General features: G+C 33.7%; 1 long non-coding RNA gene across 1 annotated transcript; it reads right to left on the reverse strand.

The window, feature by feature from the left end:
- Positions 1–890: 890 nt before the first annotated feature.
- Positions 891–18372, reverse strand: LOC116662105. Its single transcript, XR_004318088.1, has 3 exons — positions 18292–18372; positions 17381–17385; positions 891–902 (listed from the first exon to the last, which is right to left on the reverse strand). It is a non-coding gene; the product is annotated as an uncharacterized LOC116662105 (long non-coding RNA).
- Positions 18373–20079: the final 1707 nt, after the last annotated feature.

A 20079-nucleotide genomic window follows, 5' to 3' on the forward strand; every position in this document is an offset into this window, starting at 1 on the left:
GTTTTATGGAGGGCCCAGGTTGTTCTGCCCTCTGTACCCTCTCATCCATGGCATGCAGCCCCCTCTGGTCCCCCGTGGCTGCCTCAGTGCAGCTGCCCCAGTCCTCCGCCTGGCTCGGGCAGCCTGTCCTGGCCCCCAGCTGCTGACTCGTGTCTTGGGCTGGGTGTCCCAGGGACCCTCTGTTCCCGTTTAACTCAGTTCTGTCAGTCAAGGGCTGCTCCATATGGATCTGAGCCTCGGAGGCTCCCCCTCCGTCCCGCTGGCCTCTCCGTTGGAGAAGGGGAGACCCAGCACATAAGCGCTATTCCTCCTTTGCTGCTCCCTCCCCGTGGGACCAGTCCCATGCTGTTTTGCTTTTTCTTCTTTTTTCCTTTTCTCCTACTAGGTTCATGGCGTCTTTGTCTTTTGAAGAGGGCGATGTTCTTTGGGAGTTTAGCAGGTGGTCTGGTTGGCTGAGTGGGTCCGTGGATGTGAGTTTTGGTGTATTTGTGGGACATGGTGAGTTACGAGCATCCTTCTACTCCGCCATCTTGGCCAATTTCCTCTGCTTCTACATTTTTAGGTATTTGCTACAGCAGCACACCACTTTGCTGTACCAATTTCTGTCTTAGTAAGCTTAGGCTGCTATAATGGAATATCATGCACTACGTAGATTAAAAAACAGACATTTATATCTTATAGTTCTGGAAGCTGGGAAGTCCAAGTTCCAGAGGCCAGCAGATTCAGTGCCTGGTGAGATCCCTCTTTGTGGTTTGCAGATGGCCAGCCTCTTGCAGTATGCACATTAAGCTGAGAGAGGGAGCTCTCATGTTTCTTCTTTTCTTATAAGGAAATTGATTTGATCATGAGGGCCCCACCATCATGACCTAATCTAGCCCCTATTTACCTCTCAAAGACCCTACCTCCAAATAGCATCCCATTGGGGATTAGGATTTTAACATATGAATTTTTTGGTTGGGGGAAATGTCTAGTCCATAACACCTGGCATACAAAACAATAGTGTAATAGCACAGTGCTTGGCGCAGAGTAAACCAATAAATATTAGTTCATGCCAATAGGAAAGCTTCAGCAAGTTGTTATGGGGATCTGATTGCATTTAGAACAGTCTGTATATTTGGTAAAGTATGAGTGACAGAAGGGATAAGGCCATTTTGTGGAAGCTGCCAAAGAATGTCATTCTTCACAGACAAAAATGATATGATACATGAACAATTTAATTTTGAAACATTTGTAATAGAGAGATGATTTTCTTAGATAATTTCAGGTGACAAACTTAAATTTGATCATTTGCTTAAAGACAACAATTGAATAAACTAAATTTTATAGTGAAATTTTGCCAGTCTGTATAATAGAATTACCTCAGAACCAGTGATTTTCATTTCTGTATGTCAACTGCATTTTCATTTTTCCTTTGTGTTAAATGCCACATTTAATCATTTCTGAGTTTGAGCGAAATAGTGCCCTACCGTAAAAGAAAATCAACAAAATAACATTTGACAAGGATAATTACAAAATTCAATATTTTGTTTCAAAATACCATCTGCTAATTTTGTTATAGAGGGGATTTCTATGCTATCAGGCATTTGGACTAGGTGGCCAACTTGCCATCTAGTCCCATCCAAGTTAGAAGCACTGATTATAATTAAGGAAAGAAAAAAATAATAGTACTAATATTAATGGTAATATTAATACTAATAGTAATGCTAATGTTAAAATTAATATCAATACCAGTATTAATACTAACACCAAAGCAAATATAATATTAAGTCCAAAATCAATACTAATTAATGCTAATATTAACAATAAGCAAGTAACCATTATCCATTATGTTACGATTTTTATGTGTACTTTCATTAAATCTTCGTAACAACTTGATAAGAAGATATTACTATCTTTATGACCAAGATATCAAAAGTTTTGTATAGTAAATAACTTGCCTGAAGTCTCACAACTTGAAAATGATGGAATAAAGATTACACACCAAGTCTGTTTCCAGGCTGTGCTTTCTCAGCCAAATATTAATTTTCTTTTGAATCTACTTTTGGACACAGAATCTTTGCCATCCTTTAAGCCCTCTGGAATTATAACATATCTTGTATTAAACTGATAAAAACATCTCTATCAAATTTTATGAAAATAATTTTAATTTTCTTTTACAGCTTTCATTAGAGCTCTGATACCCCGCCCCTGCCCCCCTGCCAGGTTCTTCCTACAATTTCCTAGTAGCAATTTGAAAAGCAGATAAAGAAAGTGAAAAGAAATTAACCTAAATACCTTGAATAAAGCATTTCTTTGGCTCAGGGGAAATACTAAAAGGTAGTTTTCTACTAACACTGTGGCAGATACAATGAACTCTTGATGTTCAGTGGCATTTTACTAATATGATTTTGTCTCCAGAGTTTCTGCTTCTTTGCTTCTAATTACTATATTTTCTTACTCAATAATTTCTTATGTTTTTATTGTGCTAGTCTTACTAAAGTCCTTCCTACTGTTAATGCATTTGAAAATACAGCCATAAAATTTTATATAATAGTAGTAATCTGAAAAGAACATATTGATCAGCTGGTCAATTATAATCAACTCAATAAGTCATTGGCCTGAGCGTGTGTATCTCCCAAGTCTAAGATCAGATTCCTTTGTTCTTTAATTGCTTTTGGAAACTCATTTTTATTCCTGAAATGAATAGGGATCAATGTGTATTGCAAACAGGGTTCACACATCACCCTTTATGACTCTAACACCAACATTTATTCATCACATTTTAAGATTATATTTTTTTGATGGGCAGATACATTGGTATTTTCTGTTCTTGCTATGACCAGTTGACATTTCTGAAATAACAATAAGTAAGAAAGAATTATCTCCGTTCTACAGGTCTGAGTGGCACTAAGTAGGACACATTATCTTGCTTGCTGACAGCTGCATGTGAACAGTAACAGCTGTTTGAAGAGACAGATGTTTAGGGTTCTGTGTGCAGATTTTCTCCATGGACAGAGCAAATCTAAGTGACCTATTTGGGGACTGATGGTACAACATTAGTCTCATTACTATCAGGCAAAGAAACTGAGCCAACTGGACACAGATTGAAAGCAATTTTAAATTTTTAGAGGGAGTATGCTTATATATAGCCCTTTAAACCGTGCTGTTTTTCTTCGATGTGAGACATGTATATCTAATCACTTTCTCACATTCATAAATTGCAGTTCTTTTTTTCATATTCTTAATTCTCACTGCATTCAAATCTAGTTCAGTGTAAAAGCAGTGAACGGTGTATTTCTGACTTAATTACTGTTCCGCATTAAGGTAATTCAACCTGAAGTAATATTTAAAATTATGAAATTTTAAGTAACACACGTATGATCCTGGAAACTTTCTGCTCACAGGCAATAAAACCTCTCTGACTTTTGTTTTTCAAAATCTGGAAACAAGGACTGACATTGACTGACAGGCTTGAATTACTTGCTAAGATTTAAATAAAACCTCAGTCCAAGCTCTACTTCAAATCAATCTGTGACCCCCCCCCCCCCCCGCAAGATAATTAGCCTCTCCCTACTGCCATTTTCTAATCTGTGAAATGGGGATGATAATAGTGACTTGTCGTATGGAGTTACTGTGAGGAATTACTGCAAAACACTTGAAAAAATATGAGGTGGTATACAATTTACTCCTAATTATAATAATCATACTACACGTGGGTGTCCTCTGCACAAAATCTTACTTTCAGAAATGCCATAAGTATAATTATTCAGAAAGTCTGCTGAAAATTTGTCTTGGTTTAACTGAACAGAATCAAGATAGCTTTTTAGCAGTGGGTGTGGATCAACAGCAGTAGCCATGCATTAAATGGAAACGTTTATTTAAAAATGGTAAAAATGTCAGACTGGACCAAATGAGGAAGACAAAGCCAAATTCTCATCTTGTGAATTATATTGATTCAGTGTTATCAGCAGTCTCTACAGATAGTGCTAATTACTCTAACTCCATAGTCAGTGCATCACTGTGCTGTGCCCTGATTCTTGAGCAACAACGGAATAAAAAGGTCAGAGAAAAATGCAGAGTCCTAATTGATACCAATATTTCTACCTTTCTTTACTCATAATTAATACATAAGCTCTATCCTTAATTCAAGGTTTCTAGCTTTGCCACTATTGACATTTTGGACTAGATAGTCCTTTGTTGTAGAGGGTCGCCCCGTATACTGTAAGCTGTTTAGCAGCATACCTTGGATTCTTCCCACTAAATAGCAATAGCACTTTCCCCACTATTGTGATAACCAAAAATACCTCCACTAATTGCCAGATGTCCTCTGGTTGGGGAGGTCATTCTTGGTTGAGAACTGCTATCTTAAATCAGTGATCTCTAACCAGAATTTCTTAGGGGATGTTAAAGAAACAAAATATTTTATTAGAGGGAAGCATTGCTTAAATGATACACAAAATCCCAGCCTATGATTATACTCTGTTAATTAGATTTTTGCTTCTGTGACCCTTTCTTTTCTATTATAATAACTTTAATGGATCTTCTTTCCCTTTCCTTATTCCCCAAATGAATGACACTACTGGAAGTTCTGGAATTGTCAGTAGCTGAGTTGAATAGACATAGATGTCGGCCGCAGTCACCATCCCCAAAGCAAGGTCCTTTCATATCTCATGCGTTCTTGTCATGAACGTACCATCAACTGATAGCCTACTTGCTTTCATTATCAACAAGACAACTCTGTTTTTTTCCCCTCAGTGTTACAGAGAGCCTTGGTTGGGAAGACCAGTGATTTAAACCACATCACATATCTCCTACAGTTGTCCCTGAGGCTTGTAACTACGTGTGGAAACTTTGTAGGGGAATATCACATAAGAAAAAATAGCTACTCTCTCTTCTAGACAGATGCAGAGGTCATGTTGTATCAGCGTTTTCATTTTCAGAGTTTAAGCATGCTTGTAATTATGAAGCACTGGGTTAAAGAATGTCATTGTCAACTGTGGTCTTCTGCTATTTCAGTATTGTAAGATTAGATTTAATGATGCCCCAAACAAACAAATACAGTGTGGAGTGTATCTATCCTTTTTTGTGAATTGTAATCAAAACACCAATGCACTTCAAGCACCACTGGGCTAATAGTAAAGAGGCAACAAGTATTGTTCTCCCTGTCACCAAGGCCAAGTGTCAGTTGCCATTATCACTGTATATACTTATAGTTTATTTTTAACAGTTGTGTTGAGGTAAAAGTCACATACTATAAAACTTGCCCTTTTAAATGGTACAGTTCAGCAGTTTTCAGTACATTCCCAAAGTTGTGCGTCAGTCATGACTAATTTCACAATATTTTCCTCACCCCGAAATGAAACTTCATATTCTTAGCCAGTCATTTCCCATTTTCCCCTTTCCTGAGCTTCTGGCAGCCACATATGTTTTCTATATCTATGGGTGTACCTATTCTGGACAATTCATACTAATGGGAATCATACAATATACATGTATTATAATTCATACAGTAAATCTCTACCACATGTAACTACCAAACTGCTTTCCACGGTACCTATATAATTTTACATTTCCATCAACAATGTACTAAGGTCCCGTTTGTTCCAATCCCTTTGCAATACTTATTTTCTTTGCCTTTTTTCATTGTAGTCATGCTAATAGGTGTGAAATGTTATCTCACTGTGATTGTAGTTTGCGTTATCCTGATATCTAATGATGTTGATCATCTTTTCATGTGCTTAAAGGCTATTTGTGTATCTTTATGGAGATGTTTATTCAAATACTTTGCCTATTTTTAATATGTTTTATTCATTTTACTGTTGAGCTGTATGCATTCTATATATATTCTGGATAATATATGCTTATCAGATAATATGGTTTGAAAATATTTTCTTCGATTTTGTGAGTTGCCTTTTGACTTCTTTGGTAGTGGGTCTTTTTTTTAAACCTTTTTAAAATTTACATATATGTACTGTTCAGTGTTTCTAAGAACAGTTTAGAGCTTTAGATTTTTAAACTTAAATATATTTATCAAAGGAATAAAGCCAACCACAAAATAAGAGTCAACAGAATACAGTAATCCAATCATAAAGGACAGTTAAATGTGCTTACATATATTCAATAAATCAGTCATCTAAGTTATAAATAATAAATAGTTCATTTGTGTCCTGTTTTTAGATTCCACATATAAGTGATAGATATCATATGGTATTTTTCTTTCTCTTTCTGGCTTACTTCATTTACAGTGATGATCTCCAGGTCCATCCATGTTGCTGAAAATGGCATTATTTTATTATTTTTTATGGCTGATTAGTATTCCAATATATAATGGAATACTAATCTATCTATCTATCTATCTGTCTGTCTATCTATCTATCTATCTATCTATCTATCTATTTATCTATCTATACCACATCTTCTTTATCCAGTCATCTGTTGATTTGGGTTGTTTCCATGTCTTGGTTATTGTAAATAGTGCTGCTGTGAACATTGGGATGCATGTGTCTTTTTGAATTATATTTTTCTCCGGGTATATGCCAAGGAGTGGGATTGCTGGATCACATGGTAAGTCTATTTTTAGTTTTTGAAGGAAACTCCATACTGTTTTCCATAGTGGCTACACCAGTTTATATTCCCACCAACAGTGTAGGAGGGTTCCTTTTTTCTCCATATCCTCTCCATCATTTATTGTTTGTAGACTTTTTAATGATGGCCATTCTGACTGGTATGAGGTGATATCTCATTGTAGTTATTATTTGCATTTCTCTAACAATAGTGATGTTGAGCATCTTTCATGTGCTGCTTGGCCATCTGTCTGTCTGTCTTTGGAGAGATATCTGTTTAGGTCTTCTGCCAATTTTTTGATTGGGTTGCTTGCTTTTTTTGATATTAAGGTGTATGAGCTTTTTGTATATTTTGGAAATTAGTCCCTTGTCGGTCACATCATTTGCAAATATTCTCTCCCATTCTGTAGGTTGTCTTTTTGTTTTGTTGATGATATCCTTAGTTGTGCAAAAAAAGTTTAATTAGATCCCATTTGTTTATTTTTGCTTTTATTCCCATTACTCCAGGAGCTGATTCAAAAAATATATTGCTATGGTTTATGTCCAAGAGTTTTCTGCCTGTGTTTTTGTCTAGGAGTTTTATAGTATCTCATCTTACATTTAAGCCTTCAATCCATTTTGAGTTTATTTTTGTATATGGTGTTAGAGAATGTTCTAATTTCAGTTGTTTACAGGTGACTATCCAGTTTTCCCAGCGCTACTTATTGAAGAGATTGCCTTTTCTCTATTGTATATTCTTGCCTCCTTTGTCATAGGTTAATGGACCATAAGTGTGTGGGTTTATTTATGGACTTTCTATCCTGTTCTATTGATCTATGTGTCTGTTTTTGTGCTAGTACCCTACCATTTTGATTACTGTAGTTTTGTAGTATAGTCTGAAGTCAGGGAGTGTGATTCCCCCCTGCTCTGTTCTTTTTCAAGATTGTTTTGGGTATTTTGTGTCTTTTGTGTTTCCGTACAAATTTTAACTTTTTTTGTTCTAGCTCTGTGAAAAATGTCATTGGTAATTTGATAGGTATTCCATTGAATCTGTATATTGCCTTGGGTAGAAAGTCCATTTTAACAATATTGATTCTTCCAATCTTGGTAGTGTCCTTCGAAAAACAGATTTCTTTTAATTTTGATGATATCTAATGTATTTTTTTTGCTTGTACTTTTAGTGTCATATTTTTAAAAAGCATTGCCTTACCCAGGGTCATGAAGACTTACTCATATGTTTTTTTCTAAGAGTTTTATAGTTGTATTTCTCACATTTGGGTTGTTGATCGATTTTGAGTTAATTTTGAAATATGGTGAGATATAAATTTCCAACTTCATTCTTTTACACATGGCTAGCCAGTTGTCCCAGCACCATTAGTTGAGAAGACTATTATCTCTTCATTTTATTATCTTGGTCAAAAATTAATTTATTATAAATACATATTACTTTTTGTATGTGGAGGTGTTTTTATGTGTTTTGTGTATACCAAGTATGGTTTTTAAAAATACTTTTACACACAGACTCTCAGTTCTGTTCCATTTGTCTATTTGTCTATCCTTATGCCAGTACCATACTATCTTGATTTCTGTGGCTTTATATTACAGTAAATGGGGAAGTGTGAATCCTTCAACTTTGTTCTCCTTTTCCAAGATTGTTATGGATATTTTAACCCTTTGCATTTCAGTAAGAATTTTAGGATCAACTTGTCACTTTCCAATGAAAATTGTCATTTGGTATTTTGTTAGGTATTGTATTGACTCTATATATCAATGTGGGGAGTATTATATATTCAGTATAATACTGAATCTTCTGATCTAAGAGTATTGAATGTCTCTCCGTTTTATTAAATCTTTAATTTTCTTCAGCAATGTTTTATAATTATCATTGTACAAGTCTCACACTACTTTTGTTAAAGTATTTTCAAAGTATTTTATTTTTGATAATATTGTGAATGGAATTGTCTTCTTAACATTATTTTAGATTGTTCTTTGCAAATATACCAAAATCCAGTTGAATTTTTTTTCTTAATCTTAATATTCTGTGACTTACTGAACTCACTTAGTGACTTTTTTATTTAGTCCTTTGGATTTTCTACATACAGGACTATGCTGTATTGCAGGTTGTTTTTATAGCAAGAAGTAATTCTTACATACTTATCTCTGTCAGAACAGAGGGAGAAAAGTAGAACCATGTATTTCAAGATAATTGGAGAGACGTATTACTTTTTGGATATGAAGAGTGTTTTTATGTGTTTTTTATATACCAAGTATATGTATATTTTTAAATTCAAGTTAATACTGACCACTCCTCTCATATTATCAATCTGGCCCCTTGCTTGTATTTGTGATTAATATTTGAATTTAAATTCACATAACCTGAGCTTAATTGTTGGCTTTATTACAAGATAGCTATGTGGCTTTAATAAGCTATTAGTATTTTTTATTAATGTTCTTTTTTGGACTTCAGTATGTGTCTTAATCAGCTTGGGCTGCTATAACAAAATATCGTAGACTGAGTGGCTTAAACAACAGACATTACTTTTCAGAGTTTTGGAGGCTGAGAAGTTCAAGATCAAGATGCCCAAAGATTCAGTGTCTAATGGCCTCCTACTTCCTGGCTTGTAGACAGTCACCTTCTCTTTGTGTGCTCCCATGGCCTGTCCTCAGTGCTGGTGCATGGAGAGAGGGAGAGGGAGAGATGGGGAGGGAGAGACTGAGAGGGACAAAGATTGTGACTAAGGATACGTGTTCTTTTTATCTCCTATGGAATGAAAGTGTTACTGTCATCCTAAGTAGTAATATTAGTCTACTTCCATCAACAACAGATGAATTAGAGAGTAAACACTGTGCACTATCAGTAGTGAGTACTTAATCCTTCAATGCTATATGACCTTTGCCTTCAAAATGAACATTCATTAATTAATTCTCTATTCACACTCTATAGCTTCCTTATGTAAGACTTACAGATTTTACTTCAGTTTCTTGTACAGTCCATAAATGAGCAGATTTTTAAATGATTACTCTCAATGACTTTTGAAATTAAAACACTTTTCCCAATATATATAATACCATTGTAGAGATGTAAACATGTACATAAAACATGCTTGTTACTCAACTGTGTAATTTTTTATACCATTACCTGTTATAAGAACATTACCTGTTATAAGAACATTATCTGTTGTAAACAGAATGTTAGTCTATTCTGTTTTTTGGTTTTTTTTTTACAATGAGGATATTCTCTATGTTGTGAAATAAATTATAGCAAGGATGTAATTAAGTAGTCTCATAGTATTCCTTGCTTTTGCTGTAGACTATTCTTCTAAAATATAACTTCAAAGCCAAAAGATAATGCTTTCTGGTTCTGATAAACACAGACTGACAATAGAAGTTGAGCTCTGAGCAAGTGGTAAACTCTCTCTCAGAGAATATCAAAATAGCACCACTAACTTCTCATCTTCCTCCATCATATGATAAAAATCAACACCAACATATCTTTAGGTACAGTGCTGGATTATACATCTTAAATAAAACATTGCATCTATGTCTGAGAGATGATAGTATATGTGTCCTTTGCTTAGTAAAAAAAAAAAAAAAATATATATATATATATATATATATATATATATATATATATATATATATATATAAAAGAAAAAAAAGATGTAAATCATTCTGCTGCTTACAAATAGAAGGTAAAATCTCTTCCATGATTTAGAAATGATAAATCAACCTCTGTGGTACATAATCATACATTTAGATTCATATCTTTAGACTTTGAATAGATAGCCTATTATTAGTAATAATCTCTCTATATTCAGTTCCACTGACTTTTGTAAGGTTTATGCAGCAGGATGGAACTCTGTATACAGGCTATAAAACAGTATTATGTGCCAAGCTCTGTTTTGGGAAAAAAAAATTTTTTATGACAACTACAAAAGAAATGAAAGAAATGAGAGTCCACAGAATCTACATATATACTGTATCTTCAAACAACCCCTAGACTTCCAAGAATTTAAAAGCTTACTTAGGGCCTTAGTGACAGCAGATACAGGATTCTGACAGGGCAGTTGTTTTCAAGGATTGCCTGATAGAAACTAGAAGCCATTTTTAAAGATTCTAAGTTCCTACAAAACTGAGTAATTTCATGTTCTTCCTCAGGAAATGATTAGAATACAAAGTGGTTTTGATTAATGACCACTCAAAAGTCTTAGAATCCATAGCTGTGAGGATAAAGGCAAATATCTGTTTATTGAGAAATATTAAAAATGAATATTATATACCTTGATCCACATATGTAAGCTTGAATGTGGGTAAATGGTAATGTAATGGGTGAGAGATCTTAACCAGCAATATTGCCCTATAAGAATCAGTTCTCTTCTGAATTTGTTTTGTGTTACCCAACTAGGGCACCAGGAGAGGGACTGATTCCATATATTGACCATTTTTCCATTGAAATACCAAAAGAGCCAGTTAAGTTAGTATTCTGTGAATTCAAATACATTTAAAACTAAGTAAAATAGTATCTTGGAATGAAGTATCTATATGTATACATAAACACACACACACCTACATGTTTTTATATGTGTGTATATACTTTCACTTTCTTTTTTTTTAACATTTTTTATTGATTTATAATCATTTTACAATGTTGTGTCAAATTCCGCTGTTCAGCACAATTTTTCAGTTATTCATGGACATATACACACTCATTGTCACATTTTTTTCTCTGTGAGTTATCATAACATTTTGTGTATATTTCCCTGTGCTATACAGTGTAGTCTATTCTACAATTTTGAAATCCCAGTCTATCCCTTCCCACCCTCCACCCCCCTGGTAACCACAAGTCTGTATTCTCTGTCTGTGAGTCTATTTCTGTCCTTTATTTACGCTTTGTTTTTGTTTGTTTGTTTGTTTTTGTTTTTGTTTTTTAGATTCCACATATGAGCGATCTCATATGGTATTTTTCTTTCTCTTTCTGGCTTACTTCACTTAGAATGACATTCTCCAGGAGCATCCATGTTGCTGCAAATGGCATTATGTTGTCGGTTTTTATGGCTGAGTAGTATTCCATTGTATAAATATACCACCTCTTCTTTATCCAGTCACCTGTTGATGGACATTTAGGCTGTTTCCATGTTTTGGCTATTGTAAATAGTGCTACTATGAACATTGGGGTGCAGGTGTCATCCTGAAGTAGATTTCCTTCTGGATACAAGCCCAGGAGTGGGATTCCTGGGTCATATGGTAAGTCTATTCCTAGTCTTTTGAGGAATCTCCACACTGTTTTCCATAGTGGCTGCACCAAACTGCATTCCCACCAGCAGTGTAGGAGGGTTCCCCTTTCTCCACAGCCTCTCCAGCATTTGTCATTTGTGGATTTTTGAATGACGGCCATTCTGACTGGTGTGAGGTGATACCTCATTGTAGTTTTGATTTGCATTTCTCTGATAATTAGTAATATTGAGCATTTTTTCATGTGCTTTTGATCATTTGTATGTCTTCCTTGGAGAATTGCTTGTTTAGGTCTTCTGCCCATTTTTGGATTGGGTTGTTTATTTTTTTCTTATTGAGTCGTATGAGCTGCTTATATATTCTGGAGATCAAGCCTTTGTCGGTTTCACTTGCAAAAATTTTCTCCCATTCCGTAGGTTTTCTTCTTGTTTTATTTCTGGTTCACTTTCATTATATATACATATACATGTTTATATAAACACATACATATGTTTATATACATATACAAAATATATAACTACATATATACATACATGTGTGGCAATTCTCTCTGGTTGTATATACATATATAGCTTCATATATAGTGATATATACTTACATAAATATATAGGTATACATATATACATATATGTCTATATATACATATACACACATATGTATATGTGTATGTGTATATATGTATATAGAGACATATGTATAGATATATAACATATATAAAATAATATTCTTTAGATAGTGAATGGCTTGTCACACTTCTGAATTAGAGCTGATAAAATAATCACACCCAAATCTCAGTATTTCTCTATATATTTGTGCTGAGTTCAGTGTTCAGTTCTCGCTTCATTTCTGTTGTTCCAGTTGCTTCTGTTCCTTTTTTAAAAGTTTTACTTATCTATGAACCATGGTCAGCTCAACTTTCTACCAAAGCAAATACCCTTCACTAATGCCTTCTGTCAAAATGATTTTTTGTATAATATTTCTAAAAATTCCTTTCAAGCTGTAATGGGACAGAGTATTAAAGAACTCCTTATTTAAGGTAGCAAAAATATATATTTTAAAGTTCCTTTTCAAGTGTTTATAAGAATCCTCAGCTCAGCCAGAACATCAGTATTCTGTGATTGCTTATTATGCGCCATTTTCAGACATTTTCCCAAACATAATAGGTAGGGTTAAAAGTCTGTTACTTGCTTTTCTGGAGTCTAGTTGTTTTACAATTTATCCTAAACTATATAGGCCACACTTAGACTCTGTAAGAGAGTTTTAATTGTCTCCCAGGGTTAGTCCAATGATCCTCACAGCTCAGATTTCTGTTTTGGGCAGGAACAATTTTCTTAATTGTTTTAATTTTTAAAAGGCTCAATAATTCCTTGTACCAAACTATCTGAACTTAACACTGATTTAATTTTTAAAGCTCTCTGCCTATATTTGTGACTGTAATTTTATACTTGACTAGTTTGCTTCTTCATTTTTATTTGCAGATCTATGTTATCGTCATCTTTCTAATATAGTAAGCCAGTAACAAGCAGAGGACTTTGAAAAGAAACATTTGCAAAAACACAACACATATATGTATCACAGTATATATAAACAAATTGTTCATGATATGCTTGATTGTAGCATAATGTTAGGTCTAGTCTGATTCATGATTATGCCAGGAGCATCTACTTTCCCTTTAAGCTTGAGGCTCCTCTCATGTTTACACAAATGGGGAAAAAAGTAACATCAAAAAAAGAACATACAACACCACCCAGACCTAAAATTAAATTCCCGGCCAAAATGTCCCCACAAAATAATATACAAACAAAAACCATAAAAACAAACAAAAAAAACCCTCCAATTTTACACTTTAGGAAGAGTTTCCACTAGCTGTGTGGCTGGAGGAGTAGGAGTGAGAACAGTAACATCAGTAAACCCTTCATTGTCTGTTACATGAAGTAGAGAAATCCTTGTAACTCGTTAGAAGGAAGAGGCACATTTGACTAAGAAGGGAGGAATGTGTACTAACTACCCTGAGTCTGTATCAAACAGAAAATTGAGTAGCCATTTCTTTATTGCTAATATATTGTTTTGCAGAAAGCAATTACTTTGTGCTATCCACATTATGTGCATTCATTTAGAAAAATTTAAATAAAGGAAAATAAAAGAAGACCCCCCCCCAAAAAAAAATCAGGAGGGAAAAGAAATCAATGATGATAATCATGGCAGATTGTATTTTAGGAGGTATAGTCATAATAAATGAAGTAATTTAGATAGTGTGAGACAGACTTTTGGTGACTGTAGATGCTAGGTATTGTAATTTTGGTGTTCTTAGTAAGTTAACAATATCATTAAGAAGGCATTAAAGGCGATATAATATCCCATCAGAATATTGTAGTGCTTGACTATATGAATTCTAGCTAAAAATAAAAATTTGCCTGAGAAATAAGCATATCAATTGACTCTTGGGCTAAAGATTGGATAAGGGGACTAAATAAGCCTCTCAGGATAAAGTCATTTGACCCAGAGGAGATTCTTGCACCTTCTGTAGTAAGGTGAAAGAAAATACTCTGTAGAATTCTTTCCATCAGGAGGTTTATAAGCAGGTACAAAAACAAAATTGCAGTCAAACAAAAACAGCAATACCATCCCTCATCTCCCATGGATCTATTAAAACAAATACAGTGGAAGAATGGAAAAGCATAGTATCAGAGTGATTCATAGGAGTTTCTGAGAAACAAATGTCTGCATCTTAATCCCTGGAACATGCATGTATGTTAGGTTATTATGACAAATTAGAATTAAGTTTGCAAATCAACTGACCTTAATAAAGGAAGATTATCCTATATTGCCTTGGTGGGCCCAATGTAATTATGAGGATCCTTAAATGTGGAAGTGGCAGACAGAGTAGCATTCAGTGTCAAAGTGATGAAATATGAGAAAGTTTCCCCTTTACTGGCTTGGAAGATGGCAAGTGACCATGAGCAAAGGAATTTGGGCAGCTGGCAAGGAAATGAATTCTCTGGTAGAGCCTCCAGAAGGAACTTAGTCCTCCCAACACTTTGAGTTTTGTCCAGGAAGACCTGTCTCTCGAGGATATGTTGCTAGAGTATTATACAATTGGAAAGAGTGAGATGGAATAGAAAGAAACACCCCATTTGGAATCAGAGAAGTTAGGTTCCAGATCACAGTTTTATCCTTTATGTCTGCATTATTCAAATAGTCTCAGTTTTCTCATGTGTACAATGGGAACAATAAAAGTACCTACCTCAATGGTTTTTGTTATATCAAATGGATATGCATGTGCAGTGCTCAGAATTTTGCCTAGCACATAATATGCATGTAATTAATATTAGTTGTTAGTAGGTCAGGGATTTCATGGAAACCATTTCATAGAAGATTAAAAAACAGGAGTAATAGTTTATTGTCTCACATTCCATTTTATACATATACCATACTTTATTGAGTCTACAGTTAATGAGTATTTGAGTTGTTCCCAGCTTTTGTCTATTATAGGTAATGCTGCTATATACATTCTTGTGCATGCATCTTGGTGGAAATATGTGTATAATTATTGAGTGTAATTTCTGGGTCATAAGTTATTTGTGTCTCTACCATTGATAGACAATGTCAAAGTGTTTTCCAAAATGGTTATATAAATTTACATTCCCATCAGTAGGATATGAGAGTTCCAGTTGTTCCTTATCTTGGACAACTGTAATATTGCTGGTATTTTTTCTTTTATGCCATTTGAATACATATGTAATGCAATTCATTATGGTTTCAATTTGCATTTCTCTGATGGCTAATTTTTTTCTTTTTTTTTTTTTTTGCATCTTATGTATAGTGGTCATTTGAACGTCCTTTTAAAAATGCTTATTGAGGTCTTTTGTCTATATTACTTGTTTGGATGATTGAATTTTTCTTACTGATTTGTAGAAGTTTTCATGTATCCATATATGTACCTTTGTTGCTTATATTTTTTCCCATTCTGTGACTTTACTTTTCACTCTCCCAGTAGTGCCTGTTGATGAAAGGAAATTGCTACTCTAATATAGTTGAATGTATCGTTCGTTGGTTATTGCTTTTTGTGTCCTGAGGGATTTTACAGAATATTGTGAAGATATACTCCTATATTCTACACATTTTATTGGTTTGTCTTTCATATTTATGATTTACAATCCACCACCTGAAATTTATTTTTGTGTATGGTGTGAGGTAGTTTTCTTCTTTGTAGATGTATTTTTATTTAAAATGTCTTCATTTTACTTTCATTTGCTTTGAAGGCAGTTAGAAAAAGAAAAAAAATTGTATTATATATCTATCATCTGCAATGTTGCTGTATCTACTCTTTATTCATTTTTGTATATATGACTTAGATACAGCCATTTCTTTTCAGTTTGGAAAAACTTACTTTAGGATTTCTTGTAACATAACTCTGTAGACATCAAATTCTCTCAGATTTTATTTATTGATAAAATGTCCTTATTTCACCCTTATTTTGAAGTGATATTTTTAAGGAATATAGAATTTTATGGTTATTTTTCACCTTTCCTTTGCTTTAATGATGCCCTTGCACTGTATTCCAGCCTCCATTGTTTCTGGTGGGAAGTTCAGCATGATTTGTATTCCTGTTTCTTTTTATGGCACATTAATTATCTTATAAAACAAATGGTCATTGAAAAAATAATACTATTTTAAAGTGGGTTTCATATTAAATGTAGAGGTAAAATTATAACAGTAGCATAAAGGGTAGGGAGTGATAAAGCAGTTACACTGTTTAAGATTCTTACACTTGTGAAGTATAAAAAATGAAGTGCAAAGTGATATTTTATTTTATTCTAAGTTGGCTGTGGTAAGAGTACATATCGTAATCCCAAATGCAACAACTAAAAATAATAATAAGAATCTAAAAAACTAAAAATAACAATAAGAGTGATACTATAAAGATAATATAGAAAATACAGTGGAATAATATAAAAATACTACACTGACACAAAATAAAGTAACAAAGAAAAAAAAAAAACAGATGAGACAAATAAGAAATAGCAAAATGGTAGACCTGAAATCAATTATGTCAATTACTACATTAAATACAAATGGATCAAACACACTAATTAAGGCAGATATCTTTAGATTGTATGAAAAGCAAGACCCAACTATAAATTGTTTAAAAGGTAATAACTTTAAATATAAAAAGTTATAAATGTAAATATATTTATAAATAATATGAAAGAAACAAGGACTATACTAGATATAAACAGAAAATTTCATAATGATGAAAGAGTTCAGTAGGAGTACGTAAACATTCTAAATGTGTTTTCAGCTATCAAAGAATTTCAGAACACATTAACATAAACTAACAAAACTAAAGAAAAAAACCAAAAAACCTCCATGATCATAGTTGGAGGTTTTAACACCTCTGTTTCAGTTATTGATAGAACAGGTAGATATAAACTTAACAAGTATATAGAAGACTTGAATAATACTAACAAGTAATTTGACCCAATTGACATGTATAGAACTCGAAAAAATTCACAAGTGTCTAGAAATTATACAACACACTCCTGAACAACAAAAGGGACAAGGAAGAAAGCAAAAGAAAAGTCAAAAGGTATTTTGAAACAAATGAATATTGAAAAACAAAGTACCAAAACTTATGGGATGCGGTGAAAGCATTTGGTGGGGGGCGTTTATAGTGATAAAAACCTACATTAAGAAAAAAAGAAAGATCAAAAATAAAATAAAATAGAATAACTTTACACCTCAAGGAACTGGAAAAAGAAGAACAAACAAATTCCAAAGTTAGCATAAGAAAATAATAAAAATCAGAGCAGAAATAAATGAAATAGAGACTAGAAAAACAATAGGAAAGGTCAGTGAAACTAAGAGCTGATTTTTTTGAAAAGATAATAAAACATTGCTAAATTTTTAGCTACACTAACTCAGAAAAAAAGAAAGAGGACCTACGTTATGATCAGAAACGAAAGAAGAAACATAGCAGATACCACAAAAATACAGAGGATTACAAGAGACTACATTTGACCTGTGAACAATGTGGGGGTTAATCCACCTGTGACTTATAGTTACCCTTCCCTGTCCAAGGTTTTTCTGTATCCATGAATTCAAACAACCTCAGACCATGTAGTACTGTAGTATTTACCATTGAAAACTATCCACATATTAGTGGATCTGTGCAGTTCAAACCTATGTTGTTCAAGGGTCAGCTGTTCTCTGAATAATTTATATACCATCAAATCAGATAACCTTAAAAAAATACATTAATCTCTAGAAACGCATAATCTACCAAGACCAAATCAAGAAGAAACAGAAAATCTGAACAGACCAAATAGGAGTAAGGAAGTTGAATCAGTAGTCAAAAACTTCCGAACACAGAAAAGCCCAGGACCAGATGGTTCACTGACAAATTCTACCAAACATTTAAAGAAGAGTTAACACCAGTTTTTCTAAATCTCTTCTAAAAACTTGAGGAAGAGAGAACACTCCCAAACTCATTTTATGAGGACAGCATTATCCTGATATCAAAGCCATATAAGGACACAAGAAAAGTACAGATCTATATCCCTGAGGAATATAGATGCAAAAATTCTCAATTACATATTAGCAAACCAAAATCATCCATTAAAGAGATCATTAACCATGATCAAGTGGGATTTATCCTAGGAATGCAAGGATGGTTCTACATATGCAAATCAGTAAATTTGATAACCATGTTAGTAGAATTAAGATAAAATCATATGATCATCTCAACAGATGCAGAAAATGCATTTGACATAGTATACCATCTTTTCATGACAAAAAGCTTTAAGAAATTGGGTATATAGAAGGAACATAGCTCAACAGAATAAAGGCCATTAATGACAAACCCACAGTCAATATCATGCTCAGTGGTGGAAGGTTGAAAACATTTCTTTGAAGACATGGAACACTTACAAGTGTGTCCACTCTCACCACTCGTACTCAGCGTAATCCTAGCCAGAGCAATCAGGAAAGAAAACAAAAAAACAAAAAACAAAAGACATCCAAATAGGAAAGAAAGTAGTAAAGTTGTTTTTGTTTGCAGCCGATATGATCTTACATATAGAAAAATCCTAAAGACTCCACAAAAAAACTGCTAGGAATAATCAACAAATTCATTGAAGTTGCAGGATACAAAATCAACATACAAAAATAGTAGTGTTTATATATGTAAATAACTAAACATTTGAAGAGGAAATAAAACAAACCCATTCACATAACATCAAAAAGAATAAAATACTTAGGGATAAATTTTACTAAGGAGGGGAAAGATCTGTATGCTGGAAAACTACAAGACTTTGATAAAAGAAACTGAAGACATGAATAAATAAAAAGATATCTAGTGTTCATAGATCACAAGAATTAATATTGTTGAAATGTTCATATTACCCAAAGCCATCTGTAGATTCAGTGCAATCTCAGCTGTGATTGCAGTGGCATATTTTTTATCAAAGTAGCAAATAATAATCCTAAAATCTGTTTGGAGCCACAAAGGACCCTAAATAGCCAAAGCAATTCTGGGAAAGATGAACAAAGCTAGAGGCATTACATTTCCTGATTTTTATAGTAATTAAAACAGTATGGTACTAGCATAAATGTAGACACATGACCAATGGAACAGAATAGAGAGTCCAGAAATAATCCCCTGCATCATATGTAGTCAAATAATATTTGACAAGGGAGACAAGAATACTCAATGGGGAAAGGATAGTTTCTTCAATAAATGGTGTTGGGAATATTGGATAACCACATGCAGGAGAATGAAATTAGAATGAACTCAAAATGGAGTAAAGACTTAAATTTAAGACATGAAACCATAACACCCCTAGGGAAGAAGACTTTGGGAAAAGCTCCTTGAGGTTGGTTTTGGCAGTGATGTTTTTGAATATGATATTAAAAGCACATGCAACAAAAGCAAGAAATATAAGTGGGGCTACATCAAAGTAAAAAGCTTCTTCATAGCAAAAGAAACAGTCAACAAAAAGCCACCAATGTAATGGGAGGAAGTATTTGCAAATCATGTATCTGATGGGGGTTAATACCCAAAATGTGTTAACTCATATAACTGAATAGCATAAAAAGAAATAGCATGACTTAAAAATAGGCAGAGGAACTGAATAGACATTTTTCCAAAGAAGACATACACATGGCTAACAGGTACATGAAAAGCTGCTCAACATCACTAATCATCAGGGAAATGCAAATCAAATATCACCTCACACCGGTCAGAATGTCTGTTATCAAAACGACAAGAGATGGCAAGTATTGCTTAGGGTGTGGAGATAAGGGAACTCTTGTGCACTGTTGGTGG

The sequence above is a fragment of the Camelus ferus genome, chromosome X (genome assembly GCF_009834535.1).
Source record: "Camelus ferus isolate YT-003-E chromosome X, BCGSAC_Cfer_1.0, whole genome shotgun sequence".
NCBI classification, from domain to species: Eukaryota; Metazoa; Chordata; class Mammalia; order Artiodactyla; family Camelidae; genus Camelus; species Camelus ferus.